Source organism: Protopterus annectens, chromosome 5.part1 (genome assembly GCF_019279795.1).
Source record: "Protopterus annectens isolate FY-2018-M chromosome 5.part1, PAN1.0, whole genome shotgun sequence".
Taxonomy (NCBI): domain Eukaryota; kingdom Metazoa; phylum Chordata; order Ceratodontiformes; family Protopteridae; genus Protopterus; species Protopterus annectens.
Genome location: NC_056736.1, coordinates 409,890,742 through 409,904,111, shown reverse-complemented (window position 1 = coordinate 409,904,111; position 13,370 = coordinate 409,890,742). Strand labels below are relative to the sequence as shown.

Sequence of the window (13,370 nt, the reverse complement as noted above, 5' to 3'; positions counted from 1 at the left end):
TTTGAAAACATTCAACTCCTACAGGGACTGTAAGTCATTCTGCAGTGCAGGTAGAGTGCCACTGCCTGTAAGTATCTGGAGTATGCACATGAGGCAAGTGGCAGTCTACTTGGCACCATTAGTGCATCCCTGCACCTGTGGTAGGGGATAGTTTTGCACTGCAGGAATGCACATCAGATTAACATAGATGGAACTTATTATTCCCAAAATGGCCACACTTTCAATGGCTTCCTGCATCCCAGGTCATAAATGCTCACTTGGACGTAGGTGATGCTTATCTGCCTCCATTGAAGTCTCCTGCCCTTGCTGTGGATACTCGCATGGACATGGCCAGTGTTCATTCAACTTCACTGTAGGGACTCCTAAATGAGCATCCCACTCAGGTCTTGTAGTTCAACATCAGCCTGTTACATTTAGCAGTGCCATGAGTAACACCTACCTATGTTATCAATGCTATAAATGCCATCACTCTGTTGACAGATGAGGCAACAGTGACATTCACAGACATGCAGCTGACATGCTGTACTGTCCCTTGGACCAGCACCCTCCAGACTTGATACTGTTGGTCAAGGTGGTACACCCAGTCCAACATTACATACTGGGTAGGTCCAACCCATCACCAAAAGTCATGATTCCTGATACCCCACAACCCCCTAACCATGTGAGTGCTTACTGCAGACACATCCATGACCCTTTCACCTATGCTAGCATTGCTCTTCCCTATCACTGTGCCCCCCCATGCAAATGATGCCCTGCTCACCCCTCTGGTTAATGTGGGTAGAGTAATGCCCGATGCGCAAAATAGTCAATGCACTCTATGCATAGTCTGTTTGTGTAAACAAATGCGTCGGTTTTGTTCTATGTTTATTTTGTCATAACACATTTGTAGACCAGAAGCTACTACTTTGCAGGTGTAATGATGTACTGCACCAGTCTAAGCCTCACATGAGGCCCCATCATTTGTTTCCTCTGACTCCTTACTTGACTCCTACTCTACCACTGACACAAATATATCAACCAGTGCTATGGGCTTCCATTGTGTAACAGTTTTTCTAGCACCATGTTATGCAGCACATTGCAGGCCACAAATATCTTATTGTAAGTCAGTGAAACATAGGATCATAGGAAGTTACTAGGCTATTGGCCCTGAGGCTCTTATAAGCTTAGCCAAGAGTTTAACCCTTTAATAGACAAATCAGCACCCAATACCCCTGTCCAGCAGGGACATGGGTGGAATTTCCCATCCAGTTACCCAGGTTGTGCTTAAACAGGAGAAAAGAGGTACTCTGCTTAACGTGGAAAGGGAGTCTTATTCCATAGATGGGGGGAGTCTCTGGGAAACAAATCTGTCTCACCAACAAGTCCTACTGATGTCACAGACCAGGTTGAAGCCACATGTGCGGGTTACTCGAATGGAGCTTGACTTGCAGATATGCAGCAGTCCAGCAAGGTGGGGACAGAGATCGCCTTGTATGCCAGACAGAGGTCACCTCTGAGGAGTTTGTATGAAACACAGTAGAGGGATAGGGTTTTTAGCCTATTTTTGCATGGTAGATTTTTGAGGACCTGGATTCTCCTGGTGAGGAACCTCCGTGGTCGATCCAGCTGCTGCATGTGCTTTGTGAGGTACATGCCGAATGGGGCATTGTACTCAATAATGCATCTTATAAGGGAAGAATACAGGGACATTATGACCTACTTTTCCCTGGATGAGATACCCTTACCTATGAGGTGGGTCATGTAGAAAGCTTTCCATGCAATGGAAGCAATATAGTGGTCAAAAGTCAGGTTGCTGACAATCTGGGTGCCCGAATCCCTCATGACTGATTGCATGCTTAGGATGTTATTACTGTGATAATTTGTGGGGACATCATCCTCCCCAAAGGGGATGATGATACATTTTTTTAATAATGTAATATGACAGCTGAGGTACTGAGGCAGCAAAAGTGGACCTTCAGCATTGTGAATCTACATTCATTGATGTTCCATGTCACCAGCTGCCATGTTTTATGTGATTCCTCTCTAGGTATAGGGGCTGTTGATGGGATCATCAGCCATGGGCTGGCAAGACATGTATAGCATCAACACATAATTTTAACCACCATTATTAATGATCCGCTACCTATGTTCCTGTAGTGGACTTTCTTGGCCGCTATGGCTGGTAATGTGTGCACCTACCACCTAGATGATTATGTGGAAAATCCCCTGCCTGAAATGCTGGTATAGATAACACATGTGCCAAATGTGAAAATCATGGGATCAGCCTGGGTAGTGCACAGGTACATTGTACATAATACCCTGTATGTTGTATTGCACCTGTCAGATGATGCAGTGGAAGATTTATAACTGATAATATAAGATGTCATGTGGAGACAGGACCTTGATAACATAGTGGGCACAGTCAGTGGCCTCCAATAACTTATAGAAATGGTCTATGTCACAGGATGCCTACATAATGGTGATTCTTTTCACTGCTGTCTGAGGAAAATAATTATGCTCCTCCACATGCCTCAGCTCACATCTAGGATCTGGTGTAGGATTTACATGACAAAGGCCTGAAAAAGTGTATCCTGTGTTGGACACTGAATGGGTCTTGTGGAAGGATGATTAATGCTAAACAAACCTTTAAGTCCATTGAGATAGGCAGTCCTCACATCCCCTCTGATCCCTTGGAAGGATGTCACATGTCTGCTAGTGCTTATATGATGTCCCTGTTCACATTTTAGTACTCAGTTGTATCCAGGTTATTGATGTGAAGGTATGTCAGCCATTGATGCACAGTCTTGTGATGCTGAGGGTGACAGAAGGCAACATCATAAACTCTGACTGCCAAGGTAAGTACTAACATATGCTGACCAGCTAAAGCAGATGTTACTCCTAAAGGTTTACTGTGAATGATATACCTGTTGACTAAGAAATTATAACATTCTAATAATGTCATCACTGCAGATCATTGCAGAAATGTTAAATATTTCTAAGTTATGCTGCCATGTTTGATTTCATTATTTGCATTCATGATTTTTCTCATCATCACACTGGCACTCATTTTCATGTCATTATTACGTAATTGCATTCTGTTATTAGGTCATGGACATGCCACTCTATTTTTCTACATGCAGTATATGCCACTGAATCTCCTTGTCCTTATGTATAATCACTCACTGTGCCATTTAATTTAGCACAGTGCATTAGGTTTTCTAAATACACCTCGCGTTTGTTTTCTGAGCCAACTGCATCTCCTACTTTTCATAAATGATGTTGAAAACCTTTATAAAACATTGTGGTGATCAGCTTCAGTTATTTATTTATTTATTTTCATGACTAGTGTGATTCTTTAAAAGCTAAGATAAAATGCTTCCAATTAAAGTGCAGCCACCACATCTTTTGTTTATTAACTTTTTGAATGGTATCTCCACATAGGAGTTAATTCCTTTTAAAAGGGACTTATTCCAGGGGCTATACAGTTTGTGTGCAAAATGAGATAAACTATTGGATTATGGTTATTTTGTTAAAGAAAAGGACATGTAACCTATGTTTTGGCTTTCAGAATTCTTTTTATGGTTGCACAGCACACCTTTGATTGGCTTTTAATCTGTTAGAGTCAAACAGATTGAAGATGTTCATTACATTTATACCACAACACACTTTTCACTTTTTCATTTTCCTCTCTCTTGGTGGCAGGGTTTCATCTGCTTTTCAGTTAAAAGCTCAACAGAAGTACAATTTGTAACTGAATCTCCAAATATTTTGTGCAGAAAATGTTACTGTAAAATGTCATATTTTTAATTTCAGAAATACAACCCTGTCCTGCTATATACACCTCCAGTAGGCCTAAATTGTCATTAGAATGTGCAAAATGCCAAATTGCATTCTGTTTGACTTATTTAAGGTGTGGGTGTATGATTCCTATTGAAAGTGGAGAATGTATTACATATGTAGATGATATCAGTACTGCTCTAGCATAACCTCATATGTGAATGCCATATAACTCTCAAGAAGAGTAATCCTTACTGTTACTGGAAAGATGTCCCCACCAGTAATCCCTGAACTGACCATAACAATACTGCTGAGCCAACTTTAGCATTAAGAAGTGCTTAAATGCTTAATGGTAGACTGGCAGGCTTAGGTGAATTGTGAGCTACTGCCTTTATTTAGTACTCGTATGCAAGCATTTCATTTTCTCAAGTTGTCATATGATGATCTGGTAGGTGTGGGTATATAACCTCTGTTCAGGGTGAAAAAAGAAGTGCAGGTCCAGAAGGTAGCAGTATTGAACTGATATTGTACTGGAAAGAAAAACCTTGTAATTCTCCAGAATAGTGGCATTTCTGTAGCTGGAAAGCTGATACCACCAATGAAACCAGTATTAACCAATGGATTATATCTGACCAAGCATCAGCACTGAACTTTCATCAAGTCCTCAAGCATTAAATGTCAGTTTTAATGACCCACTATTTGCAAGAGTGACCAATTATAATTCCTTGAAATTTTTACTAAAATCTTGCAAAAGGCAATTGAGATTTTTCCTACAAGTCCATAGGTATGCAATGATGGCTTTTAAAGGTGTTTCACACTAACAGCCTGTAAAATGTCCTTATATTCAGTTTCATTATGAGTAGGTATGTGCTTTCACTTTAGAATGATTTTGCATCTCACCAGTTTTTACTATGGCAGGTATTTTCTGGCAAACAGTCTGTGATGAGATAGTAGACAATTTTTTTTTTCCTTCTAGATGGTTTAACTGTAATCAACAAGATCAAATACAGCTTTTTCATTTCAATGACTTAAGCACTTTATTGTACGTAAAGAAAATCACTACAGAAGATTTAGTATATGTATACATTTATTTACCACAATTCTGTGTTTCAGTTATTAAGTTGCTCTTTACTGCCATTGAATAATATAACTTTGTGTCAGTGAAACCTCCGGTCTGTCAACATTTTACTAGGGCTTTCACTAAGTGCTCCTAATGTTGAACATCAGCTCTAAGCAAACCTGTTACCCCTGCAACTGCAGTAAGTAATCAGTCAAGAAGCTGCAGTTTAAGTTGGTATAAGTGAATAGGACTGAGCTTCTCAGGCATTAGTAGGTTAGTTTCTGAATCTGTCAACCTTATAGTGCTTCCAGTGCAGTTAGCAAGCTTGACGCTAGTCTGATTTCTGGATGGCTTCCCTTTCCAGTATCCTTTTTTTCATTATTGCTTCAGTGATACACAGAACTTAATCATATCTGCTATAGTTACTGATGTTATTTTCATGGTAACACCATAGTTATCCCTTCATGAAAGGTTACCAACATATCACTCTTAAAGTAGTTCAGGCATAACATTTCATGAGAGCTTTTTTTCTCATTGCAGTCTAATTCAAGGACTTTACAGGCACACTTTTTTTAATTACAGTCACTTGCTTATTCTGATATAACAATAATATTAAGGAAAATAAATGATTAAACAGTGCAACATTTTTGAAACTTTAATGTTGCTGATGCTGTAAATTAATAAAAATAGTAAAACATCAATAGCACTATCTATAAGTATGAAAACATTGGTTGCATGTGTCAAACAAAAGTGGCTGCTGGCAGTATATAAGGATTTTATGTACTATTAGAGTGATGTACACTTTTTTTCTATAAATTGCCTTTTGTGTTTGCAGTTGTTATTGGCTTGTCTATGTTTGTCATGAACAGCTCTACAACCACATTTGCTTGTCATTATTGTAGAAGTAATTCTTTGTATTGTGTGTCTAGGTTACAGCAGAACTGCTTGAACTGGATGCTGTTAAATGGTGGTTTGTTGTCTGATCTGATGGATTTGGGAATGACGAACACTGAAAAGATTGTTGTGTTTTATTAGAGTAACTGAGTTGTAAGGTTTAAGTTCCATTCTAAAATATCTATAAAATATATCAGTTCTGTCCAGAATTGAATTAGTATTGTTGAATGGTATTTAGAAACCAGTGCTAGCGTCATTTTTAAATGGCATTTGGTAGTTATGACTTGTAAATTGATGCATGTTTGTATCATTCTGTCCATATTAAAAATTCATTCATTTCTATAACAAGTATTTAGATGAACCTTGTGTGCCAGAGGTTTTGGACATGCCCATCATGGACCTGAACTCCTTCCCAACCTAGGATGTAAATGAGATGCTTGCTGAAAGGGAGAGAACTCTGTGAAATCTTCACTTCTTTTTTGCTGCATGAAGCCTTCTGTTTGTCAGTATGTGTGCACATTAGTCTCTTTTCATGAGACTTCAAGAGAATGATGAATACTTAGTTTTGGAAGTTTTTCTACAGTTTGGCTTATATTAATCAGTTGTATTGTACAGATTGTATTTTATTCAGTCCTCCTTATTTTGGCAGAAGCCTTTTTCAAGGTCTCTGATGTCCCAGGAAAAGATGACTGGCAAATTTATCTGCAAAAGACACCTTGTGCCTCAGGACTATGATTTTCAGTGCCCACTTTTTAGGGAGGTTCATAGGTGTGTACTAGGCTAATGTCCCTGGAGCCTTTACAAGGCTAGCCCATAGAAGCGCATCATGCCACCCGATGTTAGTTCCCAGTGCCTCTGTCAAGTAGATCCACCGGAGTCATTCCCAGGTTGAACTTTCTATTACCCATCCACTCATCAAGATTTCTCTTGAAGAGGGACAGCGAGGTGCTCTGCTTGACATGTATGGGAAGTCTATTCCAGAGCATGGGCAGTCTCTGGGTGAGAAACCTGTCCCTCCAGCATGTTCTGTTGATTGTGGTAATGAGGTTGAGGTCTCTGGAGCATGTGGTGTGGAGGGATTGGGATTTCTTTAGATGTAGCATTTCTAACAGTGCTGAGTCAGACATGGCTTTGTATGTCAAGCAAAGACCACCTCTAAGTAGGTGATATGAGACACAGAATAGCTGGAGTCTTTTGAGTCTGTCCATGTAAGACATGTGTTTAATGCCTAGGATCCTCTTCATGAGGTATTTCTGTGGCCTCTCCAACTGTTGCAGGTGTCTAGCGAGGTACATGCCAAATGAGGCATTATATTCAATGGTTGATCTAATGAGGGAAGTGTAGAGAGAAACAATGACCTTTTTCTTCCTGGATGCAAAATCCTTGGTAATAAGATGTGTCACATAGAAGGACTTTCTGACCACAGTGGCAATGTGGTGGTCAAAGGAGAGGTTGCTGTCAGCCTGTGTCCCCAGATCTCTTGTAATGCTTTCAGTGTTCAGTAGGTACCCATCAATATGGTAATTAGTGGGAACTGAGTTTTTACCAAAGGGGATGACAACGCATTTTTTGGCGTTAAGCTTAAGGCTATGGTTTCGACATCAGCCTTTTGTCTCAGTGAGGCCTTTCTGTAGGGTGTGTCCATCACTTGGGAAGTTAAAAATGGCTCCCAGCTTGCAGTTGTCTGTGAACTTGGTCAGCCATATAGTCCCTTTGTGTTGGCCTGGACTTCTGAGAACTAGATGCCGAACAGGAGAGGCCCAAGATGGGTTGGCAGTCTGACTTGGAGTCCGCTACTTTCACACTGTGTGTTCTATCTGTGATCCAATTTGCAACCCACCTAGTGATATAGGGGTTGATGCCTAGTTTGGTGAGTTTATCAATAATTCCCAAATAAGGAATGGTATCAAAGGCCTTGGCCAGATCAAGGTAGGCTGTATGCACTGCCTTACCTTCATACACAGCCCTGGTGACTGACTCAAAGAAGTCAACCAGGTTGAGTAGGCATGATCTCCCTTTCACAAAGCTAAATTGTGTGGGGTCTAGACTTTGGAGATTCCCTATATCTTTGTTAATCAGGTCCATGATGATGTGTTCCATAGCTTTACATGTCAGACTCATCAGGCTAATGGGGCAATAATTCCCAGGGTCTGCAGTCGCTCCCCCTTTATGGAGAGGGATGACTGTAACAATGCGCCATTCGGTAGGGACAAAGTCTAAGGTGAGGCTGTGACTGAACAGAGTACACAGATGTGGTGCCATTTCACTTTGTAGCTCATGCAGAACATATCCAGAGATATTATCGGGTCCCATGGAAGCTGTTTTCTTGGCCTGGGACAATACAGCTTTAACCTGTGCTTCAGTAATGCTAGGTGCCTAGCATTCTTCTGGTATTGTGATTGGTCCTTTTGGAGGGTAAAGTTGGCACTGAATCTGTTGGTCAGTATGTTGGCAATATCTATTGACTCAGTATAGGAGGTACCATTGTGCAGTAACTCAGAGCAAATCTGGCTATTGCCGTGGAGGTTCTTGATACAGCTATAGAAGGCTTTGTGATTTGTGATGGGTGGAATCATCAATTCACTTCCTGTTTGCATTGTGCAACTTCTAAATCAATACCACATTCAACCAGGCCCATAAATGTTGAGCCTTCCTAGAACTTGAAAAGCAATTGGTACAGGGACAAAAGGCTTCCTCCATTCCCTCAGAAGGAAAGCACTGTATCAGCAGCAAAAAAATCCAGGAGAGCTTCCCCAAAAAAGAATGCATATGCAGAATGATGTAGGAACCAAGACATTTGTGATTATAGAATGTGTGCAGGAAGCATAATGCAGTAATAACCCTGACAGGTCCTCAGAGGCCGGAGAGCATTAGCACTTCTGAGGCATCATTTCTTCTACCCTCGGATCCACTGCCTACTGGGACTGTCCACCTACCTGTCTTAGCCCCCTCAGGTGTAGGCAGTAGGATGGTATCTTTTGCATTAAACTAGGCCACCATAGAAATTGCATCGATATCCATGCTGAATGCCAGTTGCTTCAATGGATGTTGGCCCTGCACAGTTTGTCAACATCACAGGAGTGACTGCCCAACAGGATATCCCTTAGTGCTTAATGGACCAGAAGGCCTCTTGGTTCATCACACTTGAGGCAGGCATACAAGCATCAGATTCTCACTCTATAGGATCCTACACCAGAGCAGAGGTATAGCTAGCTATTCCAGCACTCCGTGCCTTCCCCTGATCTGGTGCCACCCCCCACCACCATATACTTAAATTTGTAGGGAAAAAACTCTGTTCCCCAATCTGAATCTGGTATTTCTAATGTAAAGAGCAGTCTAGATCCATCCTTACAGTTTACACTTCTGGAAGCAAAAGAAAAATATGCTATTTCTTAATTTTAAACTTTAGCAGCTGCTACAATGTATGCCATACAATGAGTGCTGAAGTGTTTCATGTTATAAAAATACACTTCCTTTTTAAACTATAGCAAACTGTTTGTTACAATGAAGCAAGCAGCTGCTGCAGTTTATGCCACACACAGGGTGCTAAGCACTTCATTTCTCATCACAAGTTAAATAGCGGTATTTAAGTACCATTAATGCACTGCACTGAAGACTGATCAGCATCTGCTGATCATGCCCCCTAGTACTTTGCACCTGGGACTGATGCCCTGTTTGCCTCATCCTAATTAGGCAAATGCCTAAGAGTCTACTTTTACAGTTAGAGAACAGTCAAAAAGGGGTACATACATGATTGGCAGAGGATAAAGTGTCAGGCATCTTGACCTAATGTCCTGAAGTGCATAGAAGGAATCCAGCATAGTTGAATAGATTTTTGCCCCCCCCCCCCCCAAGGACCAGCTGCATTGGTGTAAGTGTCCAGCCGTCGATGCTATTGGTGGTGGCTGACACCAAGAAGGAGATTTTTGAAGAGAGCTTTTCAGTCCATCCCCCAAATAAGGAGTCTCGGGTTTTGGATCATTTAGGGAAGCATTGCTATGCCTCATCCATGTTCACACTGAGAGCACTTAAATATGTATCACACTTGACAAGATCTCAACATCATCTGGTGCCTGAAGTGTTAAGGAATGTCTAGATGCAGCAGTGCAGCAGTCTGCTGAGATTCAGAATATGCTGGAGACTCTGCTTCCTATCACCAATGTTTCCATTAGGTTCATTTTGAACACACAAGCTGGCTCTGGCATTGCCATGCAGCACTGCAGCTGGATGCATTTATGTAACTTTTGCAGATTGCTTCAGTGTGTCCTTTTTCAGTGGTCCATTTGATGGCTCTTCCTTGTTCGGGCTGAAAGTTAAAGCTACTCTAATGAGGAATGAGCAAGATGGGTCTGCTGTAGAAGTGCATTTCACCACCCCTCAGTGAACCTTTTCAAGGAATCCAAAGAGGGGTAAATGCCTGTTTTTTCAGAAAGTCGTGTGTATTTTTTAGATATTTTGCTGTTTTCTATTTTTGTGAAAGTACAGGACATGTTTTTAAGTAAAATATAAGCAGAGAAACTATTTTTGATTGTCCAGTAATTTTTTGATGCTTCATTGCTGTGTCATCATATAACAGAGCACTAAAAATAGCAGCAAAGAGTCCAAAATCATAACATCTAACTTTTGTAAATCTGTAGTCTCAGATAATGATTTGTCAATGTGTACCTTTAAGAGGTGGGACATCATGCAGGATGTCACACAGGTTACTATCTCTATTCTGCTTTTACTTGGCATATTTTTATATTTATGATTTCATTGCATTCATGAAGTAGGTCATCAAGCTTACCGTTAATATTTCTTCTAGTCTTTGTACATAATGTCACAGACTCACATGCATTCAGTGTTCATATTGCATTGTTGCTTTTATTTTTGCTTGCATGATACTATTAATGCTGTACTAAAATCTACAGTACAGCTGTCACACACTAAATATTGTATATGTAAAGCAAGCATTTGTTTATTTACTGTTAATGAATCTGCCTCTTTTCTTTATTTTCATAGTACTCCTTGCATATTCCTGTGCTCACGTCTATATGTTTTAAAGCACAAACACTTGGCACAGAATTACATTTTGTGCATAATGTTCCCTATACAGAAGAAGCTGTAGCACATATTACTTGGTAGGTAAGAGAGGACAACAGCCACAGCATGGGAACAGAGATAACAGCAGCAAGTGCAGCAGTATGCAAGTACAGTACGATCTGTTCAAGCATACAGCACGGGAACAGAGATGCAGCAGCAAGTGCAGCAGTATGCAAGTACAGTACGATCTGTTCAAGCATACAGCACGGGAACAGAGATGCAGCAGCAAGTGCAGCAGTATGCAAGAACAGTACGATCTGTTCAAGCATACAGCACGGGAACAGAGATGCAGCAGCAAGTGCAGCAGTATGCAAGTACAGTACGATCTGTAGATGCAGCAGCAAGTGCAGCAGTATGCAAGTACAGTACGATCTGTTCAAGCATACAGCACGGGAACAGAGATGCAGCAGCAAGTGCAGCAGTATGCAAGAACAGTACGATCTGTTCAAGCATACAGCACGGGAACAGAGATGCAGCAGCAAGTGCAGCAGTATGCAAGTACAGTACGATCTGTTCAAGCATACAGCACGGGAACAGAGATGCAGCAGCAAGTGCAGCAGTATGCAAGAACAGTACGATCTGTTCAAGCATACAGCACGGGAACAGAGATGCAGCAGCAAGTGCAACAGTATGCAAGTACAGTACGATCTGTTCAAGCATACAGTTCCTGTCTAATGTAATGGTCATGATAAATGTCTACTCTAGTTGGAAAATAATTGAGTTTTATGCCTTCAGGTAGCCAGTCTCATTTGTTACATCTCACTGTATTTGTCATGTTACAATAGGTAAGGTACAGTCTACTTTCACTTTACATGTATATAGCTTGATGCGACATCCAGAGACACCAGAGATTAGACCTCATGGGTGGTGATGCACTTCAGGAAAGCCACTGTCACTGATTCAGTGCAGCAGATGAACCTTTAACCAACCTAAAACTGGAGCAGTTGTCATTCATTGCAGAGTACTGGAGTAGGCACTGCTGCAAGACTGAGTGCCCCAAGGAAAGCAGTGAGGTTTAGATGCATCCTGGAACCCACAATCCTCTAAAAGCAGTTATCTGACACTTGGATATGCTGTCTGGTAATATTACTGTAGTGGAAACTGTCACATACTTAAGATTAATGCATTATGGCTTGTTGGGTTAGGTTTGTACAACAAAGCATTCTTGTCATGGTAAAAGTACCTTCGTGCTACAAGGAAACTAACATCATTCCACTAATTAAGAAAACCACTCCCTCCAGCCCAAATGACTACAGACCAGTTGCTCTGACATCCACTGTTATGAAATGTTTTGAGCAGCTGATCAAAAAGCATCTTTCATCATGCCTACCTCCTGATTTTGATCCTCTGCAGTTTGCATACAAAGCTAACCGATCCACGGCTGATGCCATATCAGTAGCACTGCACATCTACCTTGAGCATTTAGGAGGCAAAGACAACTATGTGAGGATGTTGTTCATAAACTTCAGCTCTGTGTTTAATATGGTGGCACCAGTGCAGCTGGCACATTTAGGAATCAGTAAACATCTATGTAACTGGACTTCCTGATTTAAAGACCACAGAGTATTTGTTCAGGTAAGAACACATCAAAGTGCATCACAATTAATACCGGTGTTCCACAGGGATGTGTTCTCAGCCCACTGTTATTCACCATCTTGACCTGAATGTAAGCAAGACCAAAGAGATTATCATCCATTTCAGGAAAAGGAGAACAAACCACCCAGGACTCAGGATCAATGGTGAGCGTGTGAAGAGGGTTAACCATGTGAAATTCCTGGGTGTGCACATATCAGAGGAGTTCTCATGGTCGGGAAACACCAGCCAACTGGTCAAGAAGGTGCACCAATGCCTCCACTTTTTAAGAAGGCTGAAAAAAAGCTAAGTCCTCCTCATATTCTCTCCACCTTCTATAGAAGTGCAGTAGAGAGCATCCTCACCTGCAACTTCACAGTGTGGTTTGGAAGCTGCACAGTTAGAAAGGAAGGAGATACAAAGAGCAGTGAGAGTCGCAGAGAAGGTAACAGGTTCCAGTCTTACATCCGTACTTCTTTATTCTGCAAGAAGCATCCAAAAGGCCACCACAATAATACAGGACAACACGCATGTTGTACATGGACTGTTTAAGCATCTGGCATTGGGCAGGAGATATCGTATCATCCGCTGCAGGAATACAAGATTCAGTAACAGTTTCTACATTACAGTAATTAGACTTCTGAACTCGGGCACTAGTCCCAGGGGTCTGGACACACAATAAGTCAATTTTTATTTGTGCAATATATACTTACATATATATTCCAAGTAAGTCCAATATGTATTTATTATACCTATAGCCAGTGTTGTTTAACTCACTTAAGTGCAATATTAGACAAATAACATAGGCATTTCAATCTGTAGTGTGTTTTGTTTTACTTTAAACAGGGTAGTTAATTTAACTCAGGGGGGGGTATTGTTTTGTATATGAGTGTTGGTAAAGGTCTCTGTTCTTTCTTGTTTGTATTGGGAGTAGTATTTTATTTGTTAGTTATGTTTATTCCTCTACTTGTATGTGGTGTTTCACTTTTCTTTGTAATTTCAAGAA

General features: G+C 41.0%; 1 protein-coding gene across 4 annotated transcripts in view; it reads left to right on the top strand.

Moving 5' to 3' along the window:
• PHKA2 (phosphorylase kinase regulatory subunit alpha 2) overlaps positions 1-13,370 on the top strand; it is a 1,461,438-nt gene that overhangs the window by 1,265,572 nt on the left and 182,496 nt on the right. The window lies entirely within an intron of this gene.